Source organism: Panthera pardus, unplaced genomic scaffold, assembly GCF_024362965.1.
Source record: "Panthera pardus isolate Hobbes unplaced genomic scaffold, ASM2436296v1 HiC_scaffold_348, whole genome shotgun sequence".
Taxonomy (NCBI): Eukaryota; Metazoa; Chordata; class Mammalia; order Carnivora; family Felidae; genus Panthera; species Panthera pardus.
The window spans coordinates 52917-73443 of NW_026526930.1; the positions used below are offsets into that span (position 1 = coordinate 52917).

Genomic DNA, 20527 nt, shown 5'->3' on the forward strand with positions numbered 1-20527 from the left:
AAAAAATAAATTAAATACTAAAAAACAGAATAGAACAGAGAAAATAAAAATTAGAATAGAAAACTAGAGAAAATCAGTGAACCCAAAAGTTTGTTGTTTTTTTGAATAAAAAGGACAAAAGTTAGGACACCTGGGTGACTCAGTTGGTTAAGCGTCTGACTTTGGCTCAGGACGTGATCTCACGTTTCATGAGTTTGAGCCTCATATCAGGCTCTGTGCTGACAGCGCAGAGCCTGCTTGTGATTCTCTTTCTCTCCCTCTCTCTCATTTATTCTGCCCATAAGAATAATTTTTTAAAAATATTTAATAAAAAACAAGCGTTAGTTGTTTGAATAAAGAATAAAAATGTATAGAGAAAATCAATGAAACCAAAAGTTGGTTATTTGGAAATATCAACAAAATTGACAAACCTTTTGCTAGTTGAACAAAGAAAGAGAGAAGACTCAAATTACTAAAATCGGATATGAAACTGGGGACATTACTTACTATCAATCCTACAGAAATAAAGATAATTATAAGCGAGTGCTATAAATAATAGTACACCAACACAGTGGATAGCCTTGATAAAATGGACAAATTCTTAGAAACACAAAACTTACCAAGACTAAATCATGAAGAAATATAAAATCAAAATAGACCTCTAAGGGGATTGAATAAATAATGAAAAACCTCCCAACAGAGAAAAACCCTGGACCTGATATGGCTTCACTCATAAATTCTACCAAACATTTAAAGAACTAACCACTACTCTTTTTCAAACTCTTCCAAACACTGAAGAGGATAGAGTATTTCCTAACTCATTCCATGAGGTCAGTATGCCCTGAAACCAAATCCAGACTAGAAAATACAGGAGAAATATAGACCTTATGAACACGGAAGCAAAAATTCTCAATAAAATACTAGATAACTGAATTCAACATGTTGAAAAATGTTGTAAACCATGACCAAGTAGAATTTATTCTTGGAAAGCAAAGATGGTTCAACATATGAAAAAATTGATCAATGTAATACACCACATTAAGAGAATGAAGAGGAAATGCCCTCCCCCCAACACACACATAGACATTCACTTCAATTGATGCAAAAAAAAAAAAAAAGCATTTGACTAAATTCAACACCCTTTCACAATAAAGACACGCAATAAACTGGGAATAGAATGAAATTACCTCAGCATAATAAAAAAAAAAAAAAGCATATTTGAAAAATTCACAGTGCAGTCAGTGGCAAAAGACTGAAAGTTTTTCATTTAATGCCAGGAGCAAGGAAAGGATTTCTGTTCTTGTCATTTCTATTGAACAGACTATTGGAAGATCTAGTTAGAGCAATTAGACAAGAAACAGAAATTAAAGACATCCTAAATGGCAAGGAAAAAGTAAAATTATCTCTATTTGCAGATGATATGATCTTAGAAGTACAAAATCCAAAATATTCCACACCAAAAAAAACCCTGTTAGAAGTAATAAATGAATTCAGCAAAGTAGCATGATATAAAATCAACATGCAAAGAAAATAAATTGCATGCTTATGCACTAACAAAGAACAATCTAAAGAGGAAATTAAGGGAAAAAATAATTTACAATAGCATCAAAAAGAATAAAATACTTAGGCAGTAAGTTAACCAAGGAAGTGAAAGACCTGTATAATGAAAGCTACAAAATATTGCTAAAAGAAATTAAAGAAGATATAAATAAATGGAAAGACTTTCCATGTTCATGGATTGGAATGCTTAATATTATTAGGATGGCAATACCACCCAAAGCAATCTACACATTTGATACAATCCTGATCAAAATCCCAATGATGATATTGCAGAAACAGAAATATCCATCCTAAAATTCTGATGGAATGTCAAGGGACCCTGGATGGCTAAAACAATCTTAAAAAAGAAGACAAAGCTTGAGGACTCATACTACCTGATTTCAAAACTTAGTACAAAGCTACAGTAATCAAAACAGTTTGGTACTGGCATAGACACATGTATGAAACAATGGATTAGAACAAAAAGCTCAGAAACAAACCCTCTCATGCATGATCAAATGATTTTTGAAAAGGGTTCCAAGACCATTCAATGCAGAAAGGTCAGTCTTTTTAACAAATGTTGTGGATAAAACTGGATATCCACGTGCAAAAGAATGAAGTTTGACTCTTGCCTAACACTACATACAAAAATTAACTCAAAATGGATTAAAAAAAAAAAACCTAAACATAATATACAAATCATGAAACTCCTAGAAGAAAAATAGGGCAAAGCTTCATGAAATTAGATTTTGCAGTGATTTTTTTAATGTGACACCAAAATCACAGGCAACAAAATTAAAAAATAGACAAATTTGACTTCATGAAAGTTAAAAACTTTTGTGCATCAAAGGACAGTATCAACAGTCAGAGTAGGGGCTTAGTGAGGTCAGGCGATCAATGGAGCTTTAGTGTAGGTCCATCTTGCAGTGGTCACAGTGGTTCCTCAAACTCATCCTGTGGTTATTTCCACAGTCCTGGAATGCATAATTTGAGTAGACATACAAAGCAACTGGTGGAACCCCCACATTCGTTCCCTGACCTGTGGAGTGAGAGGTACTACAGTGGGAAAGGCCAAGGGGAAGCCACCAGAATTGCCTCTACCTAGGAATATTGCTAAAAGAAACACTACTTCCATGGAGGGGTTGTAGAGATTAATGCCACTATCAAGAACTTGAAAGATAAAGGGGTGGTGATTCCCACCACAGCCCCTTTCAACTCAACTATTTGGCCCGTGCAGGAAACAATGGATCTTGGAGGATGACAGTGGATTATTGTAAAGTTTACTAATTACAGCTACTGTTGCAGATGTGGTTACATAGCTCGAACATATCCCCTGGTTCTTTGTATGCGGATATTGGTCCATTATATGAATTTCTTGGGACTGCTATAACACTGTACCACAAACTGGGTGGTTTCAGTAGATAAATTTATTGTCACATAGTTCTGGAGTCCAGAAATCTAAGATCAAGGTGTTGGTAGGATTGGTTCTTTCTGAAGACTGTGAGGGAAAATCTGTTCCATGACTCTCTCCTAGCTTCTGGTAGCTTCGGGCATTCCTTGGCTTCCAGATGGCCATCTTCCCGCTGTGTTTTCATATTGCTAGCCCTCTTTACTTGTCTGGATCTGCGTCCAAATTGGGATATGGGATTAGAGCCCACCCTAAGGACCTTAACTTAATCATCTGCAAAAGTCCCTTTTGCCAAGTAGAGTCACATTCACAGGTACTGGAGGTTAAGACATCAACACCTTTTTAGAAGTCACAATTAGACCCAAAACATCTGGAAAATGCTTTTTCTTTGATACTATTAGTAAATACCACTAGAAACCATTTGCCAACATTACTCCTTCATTGTCCTACCCCAGGAGTATATCAGTTCTCCAGGCCTAAATCATAATTTAACCCACAGGAACCTTGACCACTTTTTCTTTACACAAGGCATCACATTGGTTCATTACATTGATGACATTATCCTGATTGGACCTGGTAAGCAAGAAGCAGCAACTACTCTAGACTGACTGGTAAGACAGTTGCGTGTCAGAGGGTAGGAAATAAATCTGACAAAAATTCAGGATCCTTCCACCTAAGTGAAATTCCAATAGGTCTAGTGGTATCAGGCATATTGAGATATCCCTTCTAAGGTGAAGGATAAGTTGTTGCATCTGTCCCTTCCTACGGCCAGGAAAAGAGGCACAACACCTAGTGAGTCTTTTTGGATTTTGGAGGCAATGTATTCCTCCTTGGGGTGTATTATTTCAACCCATTTACCAAGTGATCTAAAAACCTGCTAATTTTGAGTGGGACCCAGATTAAGAGAAGGCTCTGCAGCAGACCTAAGATGATGTGCACGCTTTGTCACTTGGGCCACATGATTCAGCAGCTCCAATGGGTGTTTGAAGTGTCAGTGGCAGAGAGGGATGGTGTTTGGAGTTGGAACCTTTGGCAGGCTCCTTTACATGAATCACAGCACAGGACCTTAGATTTCGGAGCAAAGCCCTGCTATCCGCTGCAGATAACTACTCTCCTTTTGCAAAACAGCTTTTGATTTCCTTCTGGGCTTTAGGAGAGACTGGATGCTTGAACATGGGCCACTATATTAGCATGTGACCTCAGCTGCCCATCATAAATTGGGTGTTATCTGACTCACCAAGCCATAAAGTTGGGCATGGACATCATCAAATGGAAGTGGTATATATGTAACCATGCTTGAGCAGGCCCTGAAAGCACAAAGAAGTGAAAAGTGAGAAAGTGGCCATAATGCCTCTGGACCCCACTCCTGCTACACTGCTCCTCTCTCCAAGCCTGCACCTATGGCCTTATGAGTTCCCTATGATCAGTTGACAGAGGAAGAGAAGACTTGGGCCTGGTTTGCCGATGGTTCTGCACGATATGCAGGCACTACCCAAATGTGGACATCTACAGCACTGCAGCACCTCTCTGGGACATTCCTGAAGGAAGATGGTGAAGATAAATCCTTCCAGTGGGCACAACTTAGGGGTAGCACACCTGGTTGTTCACATTTCTCGGAAGGAGAAATGGCTAGATGTGTGATTATACAACAATTCATGGGCTGTTGCCAATGGTTTGGCTGGATGGTCAAAGACTTGGAAGGAGCATGATTGGAAAATTGGTGGCAGGGAGGTCTGGGTACAAGATATTGTGAATAGATATCTCTGAATGGGCAAAAAGCATAAAGACATTTATGTCCCATGTGAATGTTCACCAAAGTGTAACTTCAGCAGGGGAGGATTTTAATAATCAAATGGATAGGATGACCTGTTCTGTGGATACTAGTCAGCCTTTTCCTCAGCCACCCCATGTCATCGCCCAGTAGATGATGACCACAAAGTGGCCATGGTGGCAGGGATGGAAGTGATGTATGGGCTCACCAACATAGACTTCTATTCAGCAAGACCAACCTGGCTACAACCACTGCTAAGTGACCAATCTGCCAGCAACTGAGACCAACAACACTTAGCCCCAGTATGATACCATTTCCAAGACTGGTCAGCATGGCAGCAGGATGATTATGTTGGACTGCCTCCATCTTGGAAGGGGCAACGCTTTTTCTTGCTGGAATAGACACTCTGGATACACATTTTTCCTTCCCTGCATGCAATTATTCTCCCCCCCCCCCAGTTTTATACCTTTATTTGACAATAAGTGATTAATTCCCATCCACATCAACTGTCTGTAGATTTTTGAGAGTGGTGACAGGTACAAAGGTAACCAGTGTATAGAGCTTGTCTGGTGAATCTTCATATTTGTTACATTTCCTGGACAACCACACATGGATATGGTATGGAACATTCCTTATTCCTTTAGCCCAGACAGCTTTGTTCCCATCTCCTTCATGGCAAATTTCTGGGTCTCTTTGAGTGCCCAGTGGCACGCTTCTTGAAACCTACTCCACGGATGCACTTGTGAATGTTGATGGTGTGTTCTCTGGTCACTATCTCAATAATGGCAGAATGGACCTTATTCTTCTCACCATCCTTCTTTACAGGAGCCGTTCTGCTGGGTTCAGGTTGGAAAGGAAGTGTATACAATTATTCTGACCAGACTACTATCCATGGACTTACAGGTGCCTTATCCACGATCATGGTATTCCACACAGCATTACTTCTGATCAAAGAACTCTCTTCATAGCAAAAGAAGCACAGCAATGGGCCCATGCTCATGGAATTCATTGGCATCACCATGTTTTCCACCTTCTTGAAGCAGCTGACTTGATAGAATGGTAGAATGACCTTTTTTTTAAAACGCTTATTTATTTTTGAGACAGAGAGAGACAGAGCATGAACGGGGGAGGGTCAGAGAGAGAGGGAGACACAGAATCCAAAACAGGCTCCAGGCTCTGAGCTGTCAGCACAGAGCCCGACACGGGGCTCAAACTCATGGACTGCGAGATCATGACCTGAGCTGAAGTCAGACGCTTAACCGACTGAGCCACCCAGGCGCCCCTAGAATGGCCTTTTGCAGATTCAGTTACATTGCAAGCTAGATGGCAATACCTTATTTCTTTAAAAAAAAATTTTCATGTTTATTTTTTCGTTACAGAAAGAGAGAACACTCGCGGGGGGGGGGGGGGGTAGAGACAGAGAGAGACACAGAATCCAAAGCAGGCTCCAGGCTCTGAGCTGTCAGCACAGAGCCCGATGCAGGGCTCAAACTCACAAACCATGACATCATGACCTGAGCTGAAGTCAGATGCTTAACCAACTGAGCCACGCAGGTGTCCCAAGATGGCAATACCTTCTAAGACTGGGTCAAGGCTCTGCAGAAGGCTGTATATACTCTGAATCAGTATCCAACATATGACCCTGTTCCTCCCATAGGCAGGGTCCAAGAATCAAAGGGACCCACTAGAAAAATGTTTGCTTCCTGCTCCAATAACATTGTGTTCTGCTGGCCTAGAGGCCTTAGTCTCATAGGGATGAAGGTTTCCAGCAGAGGACACATTGAATTGGGAGTTAGGACTGCCACCCAGCCACATTGGGCTCCTCATGTCTCTGAGTCACCAGTCAAGGAAGGCAGTTACTGTACTGGCTGGAGTGACTGATCCTGATTATCAAAGACTGTTACTCAACAATGTAGGTAAGGAAGAGTGTGTCTGGATGTCTGGAATACAAGAGATCCCTTACAGTATCTCTTAGTACTACCACGGCCTGTGATTTAGGTCAATGGAAAACCGCAACAACCCAATTCAGTCAGGCAGGACTATTAGCGGCCCAGACCTTCTGGTATGAGTTAGTCAAAGAACAATGACCAAATGTTTTTTTTGGGTTTTTTTTTTTTGAGGCACAGAGGAAAGGGAAATGAAAGATGGTAGATATAAATACCAACAACCATTTGACCAGTTGCAGAAGCTTTATCACGAATATGCTCGGCAGTTTCTAACTTCGCTTCAAGAGTGGGATATAGATGTGCAGAAAACCAAGGAAGAAGAACAAAAACTAGCTGTTCGTATCAGGCTTCGCTTTATAATTAATCTATCGTAACCAAGTCTCAAGTAAGAACGGCGAGCCTGGCCACATCAGACCCGTAGATTTGAGCCAGAGTCCTGTTTCCGCTGCTAGCTATGTGGTTGGGCCCTGATCACAGAAAAATCAGAGAAGTACAGGCACACATCCTACTCACAAAATCCCTTGGTCTTAACTTCCTCGCTTGGTTGGGATTCTTGCAGTTCCAAGTGACAGATATTTGCCAAAGTACAAAAGAGGGATGTCTTTGTTTATCTGAAGAAGCCAAATGGAGTTTTGCTCCAGGTACAGGTGGATGAGGCTGGAAAAAGGTTTCTTAGGCAGTGCCATCTGGGCTCTGTGTCCCATCTAGTCGGCTCTCTCCATGGGGCCAGCATGATAGCATCTTACAACCCTAGATTCACTACCAGGTTAGTAAGCCCAGTGGACAGAGATAACCTTTCTCCATAGGTCTGGCAGAAAAGTCCCCTAGAGTGCTATCAGTAATCTAGTTCCAATCGTTGGCTCGTTCCTGAATGAGTCGTTGAGCTCAGGGCATGGTTCACTTTTAGTCGACTGGCCAGTATCACATTTAGGAGTAAGCACGGTGGAGGGGATGTTGCTTTTTGAGGGCAGAGGAGAAGGCCTGGAGTTGTTTCCTGAGAGGGGGCCAGTGACTAGACAAGGGAAATGTCATTGCCAAGCAACATTATGGTCCAACATGGGTCAGTGTCATAGCAATCATAAATTTCCATGAGACTAGTGCTCATGGTTGTGGCTGAGTGGCTGGTGAGTTGGGTTTCCCAGGGTTGAGGTTAGTGGTGCACATGGACAGAGTGAGACAGGGCAAGGTATAAAAAGAAGCAAGGGCGTGGGGCGCCTGGGTGGCTCAGTGGGTTAAGCGTCCGACTTCGGCTCAGGTCATGATCTCACGGTCTGTGAGTTTGAGCCCCGCATCGGGCTCTGTGCTGACAGCTCAGAGCCTGGAGCCTGCTTCGGATTCTGTGTCTCTGTCTCTCTCTGCCCCTCCCCCACTCATGCTCTGTCTCTCTCTCTGTCTCTGTCTCTCTCTCTCTCTCTCTGTCTTTCTCTCTGTCAAAAATAAATAAAACATTTAAAAAAGACTTTTAAAAAGAAGCAAGGGCATAGATATAACCATTGATCATGGATTTAGCTGGAAAGGAGGAAAATGAGGACAGAGGGTCGAGACAGGGGATGGGTGAAAAATGTTCCATTCGGTGGATGTCGGATCCTGATAGGGTACAGAGCTGTAGTGTGAAAGGGAGTGAGTTACAAACATAGGGAGGTAGAGGTTGAATGTTGGGGAAAATGGAGAATCAGTGTAGTACATTGGGCAAGAGCCTGGACACTGAAACAAGAATAATGTTTGGGATCCAGTGCTGATTTTCCAATTGCTAGCCATGAAAACGGGGACAGATTGCTTTTCTCTGAGCCTCAGTTTCCTCATCTATGAAAGGGAGTATGATAAGAGTACTTATGATTTTGATTTTGTTTTTTTTTTCCTTAGGATATAAATGAGCCCCTCTATTGTAAGCCTGTTTGAAATGGTTCAGAACAGTGTCCGTACATAGTTCCCCTATAAGTCTTTTCTATGATTAACATCATGTAGATGTTTTAGTTATTGGGCTGACAAAATCTAAGGTATGACCCTGTAAGTGAGTGGCTAAGTAGGGATATAACACGATCACTGGTGGAAGAATAGGAAGACCGGCATTATTGGAAGGACCATGCGTGTGGATTTTGAAATCAACAAGAATAAGATACATGCTTTGAATATTGTTAAGACAGGAAATTTCCTACCCAGTGACTGGCAGATGAGATTATTGTGGTGTTTTTGTATACTACTGGTGAACACAAATGATGTAAACTAGGTCATAATATTTGATAAAAGAGAAGATATCAAAATATTTATTTAAAAACGATTCCTTTCAAGTTTAACATAGGCCTTTTTCATTAACTTTACAATTTAACCGAAATGGTCATCACAGCTGTTTTCTTTTATGTTTGTAGAATATACTTCGACTGCAACAAAAAGTTTGGCAACATTCTAAAATTGTTCACAGCCAGAGAATGCAAGCAATTAAAAAGGTGTATGAGCAACTCTTAAAGGTCTGTTGAATTTGGTAACACAATATATTCTCATGAAATATACTACACATATGGAAGTAGAAAATGGTTGTTTTTCTTTATTAATACATGTTAAAAACATTTTGGTTATACCTTTAAAATTAATTGAAATTAATTAGGCATTTTCCATTTTGAATTCATTGTTCTGATGTAACATAAGTGCTAAGTGTACTTTAACTTTTCAGATTCATTAATGGTTTTGTGGTGTTATTCAAAACAGGGAATGATAGATTGGGAATTTCACCAGGAAATACACATATCGTGCATGAAGCTGATTGTTTATTAACAATTTAATCATGGCTCTTTGTTGCAGAATCGGTTTTTCTTAGGAGAGTAGTGATCAATATATAGTCTGAAAGTAGGAAGTCTTTACATCATTTCTCAGTGTCATTTACTTTTCTTGATACTGCCAGTGTTTCTTCAACAGAAAGTAGGCAATTGTAATGAATTTTTAATTTTTTTCATGTTTATTTATTTTTGAGAGAGAGAGAGAGAGAGAGACAGACAGACAGAACACAAGTGGGGGGATGCGGGGCAGGAACCCATGAACCGTGAGATCATGACCCGAGTCGGGAAGTCGGCCGCTTAACAGACTGAGCCACCCAGACGCCCCTGTAGTGAATATTTTTATCTTCAATTGCACTTTATAAGCATTTCATGGCATATTTGCTTTCAGAGTTATTAAAGTGACTAAAAGTGGCTTTATATGCCAACGTATAATTGCAAGAGACGGCATGGATGTATAAGAGAATGGGAAAAAAGCCAGAGTAAGGCTCAGTTCAGCTTGTGAACTGAGATTGCTGTCTGTCATATTTTCACATTAGCAACTTATCCTCAGTGACACGGACCTCCTCTTCATGCTGATACATACTCCTTCAGGAGTGGATGGAATCCTGTATGTTGCCCTTCTGTTTTTGGTCAGGATGCTGCTGTTGCTGTTGTTTTTAATGTCGGAAGAACACTTAACATGAGACCTTATCCTCTTTTGTTCTTTTGCAGGTATGTGGATATAAAGTTTCCCCAGCTTCGTTCATTGAAGATTCTATCTTTTCCCCATTTCGTATTCTTGGCCTCCTTGTCTAAAATCAGTTGACTGTGTATGTGACAGTTTGTTTCCGGGCTCACTGTTCTGTTCCATTGGTCTATACATCTGTCTTTATGCTCGTCCCATACTGTTTTTATTACTGTAGCTTTGTAATATATTTTTCAAATCAAGAAGTGTGATGCCTCCAGGTTGTTGTTGTTGTTGTTGTTGTTCTTCTTTCTTGGGATCGCTTTGGCTATTCAGTCTTTTGTGGATCCACATGAATTGTAGGATTGCTCTGTCTATTTCTGGGGAAAAAATAGCATTGGGGTTTTGGTGGAGATAACATTAAATCTGTAGATTGCTTTGTGCGGTATGGGCATTTTAATGATACTAAGTCTTCCAACCGATGAACAGGGGATAATTTTCCATTTATGTATGTCTTCTTTAATTTCTTTCATCGGTGCTTTGTAGTTTTCAGTGCACAAGTCCTTCACCTCCTTGGTTAAGTTTTTTCCTAAGTATTTCACTCTTTTTGACGCTATTGTAAATGGAGTTGTTTTCTTCATTTCATTTTTGGGTAATTTGTTGTTAGTGTATAGAAATACAACTGACATTTGCACGTTGATTTCATGACTTGCAACTTTACTGAATTCATTTATTAGTTCTAACAGATTTGTGTTTGTGGGGGGGGGATTCTTGGGGCTTTCTACATGTAAGACTACATTATCTGCAAACAGAGATAAGTTTGCTTCTTCCTTTCCAGTCCAGATGTCTTCTATTTCCTTTTATTGTCGAATTGTTCTGGCTAGGACTTCTGGTAGTATGCTGAGTAGGAGTAGTGACATTGGGCAACCTTGTCTTCCTCCTGATCTTGGAGGAAAAGCTTTCAGTTTTTCACCATTGAGTACGTTAGCTGTGGGATTGTCATATGTGTCTTTTATTATGTTGAGATACATTCCTTCTGTACCTAGTTTGTTGAGAGTTTGTAACATGAAAGAGTGTTGAATTTTGTCAAATACTTTCTTTGCAGCTTTTGAGGTGATCATGTGATTTGTTCCTTAAACAATCTTGTTCAGGTACATGGTAAAATGCTACTTTTCTAAACTAACTGGGATGTTCAAAAACTAGTAATGTAATTTTAAAATAAGTATTCCTTAAGGAATTTTAGAATTACACATATACAAAACAGTTCTATGGTTTCCAAGTAGAGAGCATGTTGCCCTAATGCTTTGTGAAGACCATTTCTTAATTGGTACGGAGGTTTGTTGATAAAGTAACAGAAATTATTTCTTCTAAAGGCTATTGCCCAGTGTTACCACGTAGGGCTGGGAATTTAGTGTTTTCCTTGACTCCTGCATTTCCTTATCCTTCCCCCTCCCCCAGTTATTATTAGGCTCTGCAATATTTACCTCCCCAATGCTACTTTAAATTCTTTCTTTGAATTCCCACTTCTGCTGCCCTAGTTCAGGACCTTGCCTGTACTATTAAACTCTCATATGATCTCTCCATCCTTCATAGTTCTACAATATTATCTTCCTACAACATAGTTCTCCCCTCCTGAGAGCCTGTCAGTAGCTTCCCCTTCTAAACTCTTAGATGTTCAAATGTTCATAACCTGATGCCCTTTTTAGTTTTATTTGCTGCATTCTTCCCTTATTGCCATCCTTCCTGATTAATGCTTTGTCTAAAACTAACCATTACTTCTCTGCTTCACATATGTCCTTCTCCTGGAGTGTTCTTAACTTCTTTCTCTTTACCTGTTGAAATCTTATTCTTTTGCCAGCTAAATAGGCATGAATCTCCTTTGTTTGCTACATAGCCCCAACAAGTTGCGCTTCTACAGCTATCCTAAAATATTTGTATCGCTTCTGTTTCTGTTTTCTCTTGTCACTCGACTATGGAAGAGATTGTGTATTCATTTTTAAATTCCCCCACAATACTAGGGGCACCTGGGTGGCTCACTCAGTTGAGCATCTGACTTCGGCTCAGGTCATGATCTCGCGGTCTGTGAGTTCAAGCCCCGTGTTGGGCTCTGTGCTGACAGCGGGGAGTCTGGAGCCTGCTTCGGATTCTGTGTCTCTGTCTCTCTCTGCCCTTCCCCCGCTCATGCTCTGTCTCTCTCTCTCTCTCTCTGTCCAAAATAAATAAACATTAAATTTTTTTTTAATAAATTCCCCCACGATACTCAACGCAGCACTTTTTTACATGGTATGGACTATTTCACCACGTGTTGGGTGAATAGCAAAATTTAATTTTTTTAATGTTTATTTTTGAGAGAGAGAGAGAGAAAGAGAGAGAGAGAGAGAGACAGAGTGTGAGCAGGGGTGGGGTAGAGACAGAGGGAGACACAGAATCTGAAGCAGGCTCCAGGCTCTGAGGTGTCAGCACAGAGCCCAAGGTGGGGCTCGAACTCACGAGCTGTGAGATCATGACCTGAGCCGAAGTCAGATGCCCAACCGACTGAGCCACCCAGGTGCCCCGCAAAATTTAAAACATAAGTTGCGCTTTTCATAACTTTGAAGCGGTCACATCACAGATCATTTTAGTCCCACCAAGGAAATCATGTTCCGTTCACTATTACTGATAATAAATGTGTTATTACCTGGTGTTAGAAAGCTTATTACTGGATTTCAAAACTGTAGCATTTATTGATATAGACTCCCCGGTCTTTGTCTATTCTTGGGCCCATTTTGACCTTGACCTTAACCATTCATTGACCCATTGTTTTGAGCAAAGTGTACTAGAGGTGTGTCTCCTAAAATAATAATAATAATATTTCACTTGAATCTGATATTTAAATTTCTCCTTGCAAATGTTTTTGTGCACATGTGTGATTTAGAATTTTTTTTAATTTGGAATAGATAACGGCCATCAATGGAATATTAAAAATGTAGCACTTTTGAAATCTAATGTTGTGTGTTTTGAACATAAGATGAGAAATGGTGGTTTGTTACTGGAACAGCAAACAAAGCCTAAAGCCATCAGAAGGGAAATAAAGATTAGAGAAAAAAAAAAAACAGTGTAGAAGAAAAAAAACAAAAACAAAAGGAAACAAAACACCAGTAGAACAGATCAATGAAAGTAAGATCTATCTTCTGAAACTTGGCAGGGCAGAAAAGAATGGCAGGAAATCTTCAATGTGATGAATGGAAAAAATATGCAGCCAGGAATCCTTCACTCAGCAAGCCTGTCATTCAGAATAGAAGGAGAGATAAAGGTTTTCCAAAACAAACAAAAATTGAAGGAATTCATCACCACTAAACCAGCCCGACAAGAGATCCTAAGGGGGACTCTGTGAGTGAAATGTTGCAAGGACCACAAAGTACCAGAGACACCACTACAAGCATGAAACCTACAGATATCACAATGACTCTAAACCCATATCTTTCAATAATAACACTGAATGTAAATTGACTAAATGCACGAACCAAAAGACATAGGGTATCAGGATGGATTAAAAAAACAAGACCTATCTATTTGCTGTCTATAAGAGACTCATTTTAGACCTGAGGACACCTTCATATTGAGAGTGACGGGATGGAGAACTATTTATCATGCCACTGGAAGTCAGAAGAAAGCTGGAGTAGCCATACTTATATCAGACAGACTAGACTTTAAATTAAAGGCTGTAACAAGAGATGAAGAAGCGCATTATATAATAATTACAGGGTCTATCCATCAGGTAGAACTAGCAATTATAAATGTCTATGCGCCAAATACCGGAGCCCCCAAATATATAAAAAATTAATCACAAACATAAGCAACCTTATTGATAAGAATGTGGTAATTGCAGGGGACATTAATACTCCACTTATAACAATGGATAGATCATATAGACAGAGAATCAATAAAGAAACAAGGGCCCTGAATGATACATTGGATCAAATGGATTTGACAGATATATTTAGAATTCTGCATCCCAAAGCAACAGAATATACTTTCTTCTCGAGTGCACATGGAACATTCTCCAAGATAGATCACATACTGGGTCACAAGACAGCCCTTCATAAGTATAAAAGAATTGATTTCATACCATGCACACTTTCAGATCACAATGCTATGAAACTTGGAATCAACCACAGGAAAAAGTCTGGAAAACCTCCAAAAGCATGGAGGTTAAAGAACACCCTACTAAAGAATGAGTGGGTAAACCAGGCAATTAGAGAAAAAATTAAAAGATATATGGAAAAAAAACGAAAATGAAAATACAACAATCCAAACGCTTTGGAATGCAGCGAGGGCAGTCCTGAGAGGAAAATACATTGCAATCCAGGCCTATCTCAAGAAACAAGAAAAATCCCAAATACAAAATCTAACAGCACACCTAAAGGAAATAGAAGCAGAACAGCAAAGACAGCCTAAACACAGCCGAAGAAGAGAAATAATAAAGATCAGAGCAGAAATAAACAATATAGAATCTAAAAAAACTGTAGAGCAGATCAATGAAACCAAGAGTTGGTTTTTTGAAAAAATAAACAAAATCGATAAACCTCTAGCCAGGCTTCTCAAAAAGAAAATGGAGATGACCCAAATAGATAAAATCATGAATGAAAATGGGATTATTACAACCAATCTCTCAGAGATACAAGCAATTATCAGGGAATACTATGAAAACTTATATGCCAACAAACTGGACAACCTGGAAGAAATAGACAAATTCCTAAACACCCACACTCTTCCAAAACTCAATCAGGAGGAAATAGAAAGCTTGAACAGACCCATGACCAGCGAAGAAAATGAATCAATCATCAAAAATATCCCAACAAATAAGAGTCCAGGACCAGATGGCTTCCCAGGGGAGTTCTACCAGAAGTTTAAAGCAGAGATAATACCTATCCTTCTCAAGCTGTTTCAAAAAAATAGAAAGGGAAGGAAAACTTCCAGACTCATTCTATGAAGCCAGTATTACTTTGATTCCTAAACCAGACAGAGACCCAGTAAAAAAAGAGAATTATAGGCCAATATCCCTGATGAATATGGATGCAAAAATTTTCAATGAGATACTAACAAATCGAATTCAACAGCATATAAAAAGAATTATTCACCATGATCAAGTGGGATTCATTCCTGGGATGCAGGGCTGGTTCAACATTCGCAAATCAATCAACGTGATACATCACATTAATAAAAGAAAAGATAAAAACCATATGACCCTGTCAATCAATGCCGAAAAAGCATTTGACAAAATTCAGCAACCTTTCTTAATAAAAACCCTCGAGAAAGTCGGGATAGAAGGACCATACTTAAACATCATAAAAGCCATTTATGAAAAGCCCACAGCTAACATCATCCTCAATGGGGAAAAACTGAGAGCTTTTTCCCTGAGATCAGGAACACGACAGGGATGTCCACTCTCACCGCTGTTGTTTAACATAGTGTTGGAAGTTCTAGCATCAGCAATCAGACAAGAAAAGGAAATCAAAGGCATAAAAATTGGCAAAGAAGAAGTCAAGCTTTCACTTTTTGCAGATGACATGATACTATACATGGAAAACCCGACAGACTCCACCAAAAGTCTGCTAGAGCTAGTACATGAATTCAGCAAAGTCGCAGGATACAAAATCAATGTACAGAAATCAGTTGCATCTTTATACACCAATAATGAAGTAACAGAAAGACAAATGAAAAAACTAATCCCATTCACAATTGCACCAAGAATCATAAAATACCTAGGACTAAATCTAACCAAAGATGTAAAACATCTGTATGCTGAAAATTATAGAACGCTTATGAAGGAAACTGAAATAGACACAAAGAAATGGAAAAACATTCCATGCTCATGTATGGGAAGAATAAGTATTGTTAAAATGTCAATACTACCCAAAGCTATCTACACATTCAATGCAATCCCAATCAAAATTGCACCAGCATTCTTCTCAAAGCTAGAACAAGCAATCCTAAAATTTGTATGGAACCACAAAAGACCCCGAATAGCCAAAGTAATATTGAATAAGAAAACCAAAGTGGAAGGCATCACAATCCCAGACTTTAGCCTCCACTACAAAGCTGTAATCATCAAGACAGTACGGTATTGGCACCAAAACAGACACGTAGACCAAAGAAATAGAATAGAGACTCCAGAATTGGACCCACAAATGTTTGGCCAACTAATCTTTGACAAAGCAGGAAAGAATATCCAATGGAAAAAAGACAGTCTCTTTAACAAACAGTGCTGGGACAACTGGACAGAAACATGCAAAAGAATGAAACTAAACCACTTTGTTACACCAATCACAAAAATAAACTCAAAATGGATGAAGAACCTGAATGTGAGACAGGAAACCATCAAAACCCTAGAGGAGAAAGCAGGAGAAAACTTCTCTGACCTCAGCCACAGCAATTTCTTACTTGACACATTTCCAAAGGTAAGGGAATTAAAAGCCAAAATGAACTATTGGGACCTCACGAAGATAAAAAGCTTCTGCACTGCAAAGGAAACAATCAACAAAACTAAAAGGCAACTGACGGAATGTGAAAAGATATTTGCAAATGACATATCGGACAAAGGGCTAGTATCCAAAATCTATAAAGAGCTCCCCAAACTCCACACCCGAAAAACAAATAATCCAGTGATGAAATGGGCAGAAGACATGAATAGACACTTCTCTAAAGAAGACATCCAGATGGCCAACAGGCACATGAAAAGATGCTCAACGTTACTCCTCATCAGGGAAATAAAAATCAAAACCACACTGAGATACCACCTCACGCTGGTCAGAGTGGCAAAAATGAACAAATCAGGAGACTATAGATGCTGGAGAGGATGTGGAGAAATGGGAACCCTCTTGCACTGTTGGTGGGAATGCCAACTGGTGCAGCATTTCTGGACAACAGTGTGGAGGTTCCCCCCCAAATTAAAAATAGATCTACCCTATGACCCAGCAATAGCACTGCTAGGAACTTACCCAAGGGATACAGGAGCGCTGACGCACAGGGGCACTTGTACCCCAATGTTTATAGCAGCACTCTCAGCAATAGCCAAATTATGGAAAGAGCCTAAATGTCTATCAACTGACGAATGGATAAAGGAGATGTGGTTTATATATACAATGGAATACTACTTGGCAATGAGAAAGAATGAAATCTGGCCATTTGTAGCAACGTGGATGGAACTGGAGAGTGTTATGCTAAGTGAAATAAGTCAGGAAGAGAAAGACAGATACCGTATGTCTTCACTCCTATGTGGATCCTGAGAAACTTAACAGAAGACCAGGGGGGAGGGGGAGGGGGAAGAATAGTTACAGAGAGGGAAGGGGGCAAACCATAAGAGACTCTTAAATACTGAGAACAAACTGAGGGTTGATGGGGGGTGGGGGAGAGGGGAAAGTGGGTGATGGGCATTGAGGAGGGCGCCTGTTGGGATGAGCACTGGGTGTTGTATGGAAACCAATTTGACAATAAATTATATTTAAAAAATAAAAATAAATAAATAAAGGAATGTATAGAGCGGTGTAGCAGGCTGGAACTCACACAGGACTTGATATATTACAGTCTTGAGTCAGAATTCTTTCCTTCCCAAGAAACCTTAGTTTTCATTATTAAGGAAGCTATGGAGTATAATCTCCTTACTTAAAGTCAACTAATTGTAGATGTTAATCATAGCTACAAAATACCTAGACCAGTGTTTGACTACACAACTGAGCACCATAGCCTAGCTAAGTTGATGTGTGAAATTGACCATCACAGCCCTGCTCTTCTTATATTGACATCTGTACAATCTCCTTAAACTATTACTAATCTCAAAGTAAAGAAAATAATAAAGTCGTACTTCAACATAACATGAAACAACTGAAAACACACTAACCCTTTTACCAGTAGAGATGCAAGCCCTTGGGTGATGTTCCTTCTTCTACTTGATATCTTTTAATGTAAATACAGTGAAATAGAATCAATTCATCTTATGAAACATGATATGGGGATAACAGAGGGAAGGAAAACTATATTTGTTCTATCTATCTATTGATGAATGTATACACACACACATATGCACGCACACACACACACACACACACACACACACATGCACACACACACCCCTACATAGAAACATGCTCATAACAAAGAAGAAATACTCATAACAATTACAGTTCTCATTTCTGCAACTGGTCAAATGGTTGTTGGTATTTATATCTACCATCTTTCATTTCCCTTTCCTCTGTGCCTCAAAAAAAAAAACCCAAAAAAAAACATTTGGTCATTGTTCTTTGACTAACTCATACCAGAAGGTCTGGGCCGCTAATAGTCCTGCCTGACTGAATTGGGTTGTTGCGGTTTTCCATTGACCTAAATCACAGGCCGTGGTAGTACTAAGAGATACTGTAAGGGATCTCTTGTATTCCAGACATCCAGACACACTCTTCCTTACCTACATTGTTGAGTAACAGTCTTTGATAATCAGGATCAGTCACTCCAGCCAGTACAGTAACTGCCTTCCTTGACTGGTGACTCAGAGACATGAGGAGCCCAATGTGGCTGGGTGGCAGTCCTAACTCCCAATTCAATGTGTCCTCTGCTGGAAACCTTCATCCCTATGAGACTAAGGCCTCTAGGCCAGCAGAACACAATGTTATTGGAGCAGGAAGCAAACATTTTTCTAGTGGGTCCCTTTGATTCTTGGACCCTGCCTATGGGAGGAACAGGGTCATATGTTGGATACTGATTCAGAGTATATACAGCCTTCTGCAGAGCCTTGACCCAGTCTTAGAAGGTATTGCCATCTTGGGACACCTGCGTGGCTCAGTTGGTTAAGCATCTGACTTCAGCTCAGGTCATGATGTCATGGTTTGTGAGTTTGAGCCCTGCATCGGGCTCTGTGCTGACAGCTCAGAGCCTGGAGCCTGCTTTGGATTCTGTGTCTCTCTCTGTCTCTACCCCCCCCCCCCCCCGCGAGTGTTCTCTCTTTCTGTAACGAAAAAATAAACATGAAAATTTTTTTTTAAAGAAATAAGGTATTGCCATCTAGCTTGCAATGTAACTGAATCTGCAAAAGGCCATTCTAGGGGCGCCTGGGTGGCTCAGTCGGTTAAGCGTCTGACTTCAGCTCAGGTCATGATCTCGCAGTCCATGAGTTTGAGCCCCGTGTCGGGCTCTGTGCTGACAGCTCAGAGCCTGGAGCCTGTTTTGGATTCTGTGTCTCCCTCTCTCTCTGACCCTCCCCCGTTCATGCTCTGTCTCTCTCTGTCTCAAAAATAAATAAGCGTTTTAAAAAAAAGGTCATTCTACCATTCTATCAAGTCAGCTGCTTCAAGAAGGTGGAAAACATGGTGATGCCAATGAATTCCATGAGCATGGGCCCATTGCTGTGCTTCTTTTGCTATGAAGAGAGTTCTTTGATCAGAAGTAATGCTGTGTGGAATACCATGATCGTGGATAAGGCACCTGTAAGTCCATGGATAGTAGTCTGGTCAGAATAATTGTATACACTTCCTTTCCAACCTGAACCCAGCAGAACGGCTCCTGTAAAGAAGGATGGTGAGAAGAATAAGGTCCATTCTGCCATTATTGAGATAGTGACCAGAGAACACACCATCAACATTCACAAGTGCATCCGTGGAGTAGGTTTCAAGAAGCGTGCCACTGGGCACTCAAAGAGACCCAGAAATTTGCCATGAAGGAGATGGGAACAAAGCTGTCTGGGCTAAAGGAATAAGGAATGTTCCATACCATATCCATGTGTGGTTGTCCAGGAAATGTAACAAATATGAAGATTCACCAGACAAGCTCTATACACTGGTTACCTTTGTACCTGTCACCACTCTCAAAAATCTACAGACAGTTGATGTGGATGGGAATTAATCACTTATTGTCAAATAAAGGTATAAAACTGGGGGGGGGGGAGAATAATTGCATGCAGGGAAGGAAAAATGTGTATCCAGAGTGTCTATTCCAGCAAGAAAAAGCGTTGCCCCTTCCAAGATGGAGGCAGTCCAACATAATCATCCTGCTGCCATGCTGACCAGTCTTGGAAATGGTATCATACTGGGGCTAAGTGTTGTTGGTCTCAGTTGCTGGCAGATTGGTCACTTAGCAGTGGTTGTAGCCAGGTTGGTCTTGCTGAATAGAAGTCTATGTTGGTGAGCCCATACATCACTTCCATCCCTGCCACCATGGCCACTTTGTGGTCATCATCTACTGGGCGATGACATGGGGTGGCTGAGGAAAAGGCTGACTAGTATCCACAGAACAGGTCATCCTATCCATTTGATTATTAAAATCCTCCCCTGCTGAAGTTACACTTTGGTGAACATTCACATGGGACATAAATGTCTTTATGCTTTTTGCCCATTCAGAGATATCTATTCACAATATCTTGTACCCAGACCTCCCTGCCACCAATTTTCCAATCATGCTCCTTCCAAGTCTTTGACCATCCAG

The 20527-nt window shown here is 40.2% G+C and overlaps 2 pseudogenes; one reads left to right on the forward strand and one right to left on the reverse strand.

Annotated features, from left to right (window-relative positions):
* Nucleotides 1-5183: 5183 nt before the first annotated feature.
* LOC109261416 (60S ribosomal protein L31-like) lies at nt 5184-7347 on the reverse strand (annotated as a pseudogene).
* Nucleotides 7348-8142: 795 nt separating this feature from the next.
* Nucleotides 8143-19948, forward strand: LOC128774641 (60S ribosomal protein L31-like; annotated as a pseudogene).
* Nucleotides 19949-20527: the final 579 nt, after the last annotated feature.